Source organism: Aplysia californica, unplaced genomic scaffold, assembly GCF_000002075.1.
Source record: "Aplysia californica isolate F4 #8 unplaced genomic scaffold, AplCal3.0 scaffold01411, whole genome shotgun sequence".
Classification (NCBI taxonomy): Eukaryota; Metazoa; Mollusca; class Gastropoda; order Aplysiida; family Aplysiidae; genus Aplysia; species Aplysia californica.
In genome coordinates this window covers 20,703-22,795 of record NW_004798681.1, presented here as the reverse complement: position 1 = coordinate 22,795, position 2,093 = coordinate 20,703, and positions in this window count along the sequence as shown.

Sequence of the window (2,093 nt, the reverse complement as noted above, 5' to 3'; positions counted from 1 at the left end):
TAAATAATGAAAAAACAAAACAAGAAAGGAGATTTTTTGAAAAAGGGGAAATGTTGCGATTCTTTGTATGCCTTAGGAAACATTTATTGGTTTTGATTTAGAAAAAAAAATGTGAATTTAGTCTATGCAAAACCACAGTATAATTTAAATGTCTGCACAACAAAGTGGCGTTATTTTAAAAGATGTGTACGAATGGTGAGGTGATCTCAATCCACTACTTCACTTTACTTCATTCAAAGTCATGAAAAGAAATTGTGGTTACACAATAATACAATGAAATTAATTAGATGTCATGAAAATTATGATTGATCTGACCAGAAAGCTCTATTAAATAATTTCACTCAAAAAGTATCGAAATGTAACAGGACAATAGACGCATCGAATATTGATTGGTTATCAAAGATAGTAAATAACAAGATGGGCCACTCAGCCAAAAAAGTGTCCGCAGGAAGTATGCTCTTTGCTTCAGATGGCGCTGCAGTCTGTTTTGAAGCTCTCTTTAGTTTTTCCAGATGAAGAATAGGAATAGCACCTCCTTGCGTGCGCAGATCGACTGCTGTTCATCAGCAGTTCGGGTTCGTTCAGTACGGAATTTAGTTTTTTAAAATTTTAAATGACCCTCTCGCCTTTCATTCTTAAGGTCAAATTAAACGAAGAAAACAATCACCCTTTCCTCCGGAAGAGTTTTTTTGTCAGCGTAACCATTTTAAAAAAGCGTTCTTCCGAAATTCATTCAAAAACTTGCTAGTTTCACTTTGATTTTTTAAACTCAAGTAGGATAACTCTGTTCGCTAAAGGTGCGCTTTTGCGAAGAAGGCGCCACCGAATTTTGAGGACACTTTTTTAATTGGCTCAAAGAGAGAAGTGGCCCCTCTTGTTATGTAGACTCTTTGTTGGTTATGGAAAATATCGAATATTGGCGGAAAATTCTGAGCTGGTGGTGAAGTATTTAGAGCATAGTCGTCGTCGTCGCCGTCGTCGTCGGCTCCTTCTGTCTCGGGAGACAATGGCTGCGCTTGTTCGTCACTCCTTTCCTGAGCATCTTCTGGTGTGGCTCAAAAGACCGATTCGACCATGACAGTCTCTGTCACACTTGTTGCTGATGAAGGCTGAAGGCGAGTCGAGGGCTCGATTTTGCTGCCTCTCTTTTATGCAGCCTCTTCTGTCCATTTCCTGCTCCTGTCTTGTCATTTCACAGTGCTAGTAGCGTACTCCTTGACGTACGATACCCTACATACTCCTTGGTCCGCAGCAAACGCCCCCCTGTTGTCTGCATCTATATCTGTTGTCTTCCGGTCGAGCTAACAGACGTCTTTTTAGCGAAGTACTGGGCGTCATAAGCGACGATGTCCTCGCGGCCAGTTCGCCGTACAGTGTCTTTCGAAATGGGGTCGTCATTCATGCGATGTACGTGGCCGATCCATCGGAGCCGACGCTAGCAGAGCAAGAGGTGCAAGCTGAGAGAACAAGTCTTTTTAAGGACAGATGCATTTGTAACCATGTTCTCCCAATTAATGCCCAGGATTCTGCGTAGACAACGGAGATGGAAAGTTTCTAGGCGGTTCTTCTGTTTGGCGTATGTCGTCCAGGTTTCGCTGTCATAGAGCTGTGTGCTCAGGGCACACGCTTGGACGCTTGGTAGACCCTGAGCTTTGTTTTCTGGGTCAGACTAGTGTTGTTCCACACTTTCTTGTCAAGTTTCGACAGAACAGCTGCAGCTTTGGCTGTGCGTATTTCGATTTCTTTGTCCAGGAACATATTGCTTGTGATGGTAGAGCCCAGGTAAACGAAGTGCTCTGCGTTTTCAAGCACTGTTCCATCAATACTGATTGAGGGTGGTGAGGGTACATCCTGGCCCAAGATATTGTTTTTTTTAGTACTTATTGTGGGTTCAAATTTTTTGCCAGCATTAGTAAACTGGTTGATCAGGTGTTGAAAACATCGGGGTCGATGTACTGTCAAGAGGCAGTGAATGAAATAATTAATTAATACACGCTAGAATGTTCTATCCCCAGTCCTTTTCAGCCACAGAAAATGAAACTGATTATTTACTTCTACTTGCTTTCCAGGACGAATTTGACGTCTTACTAGGC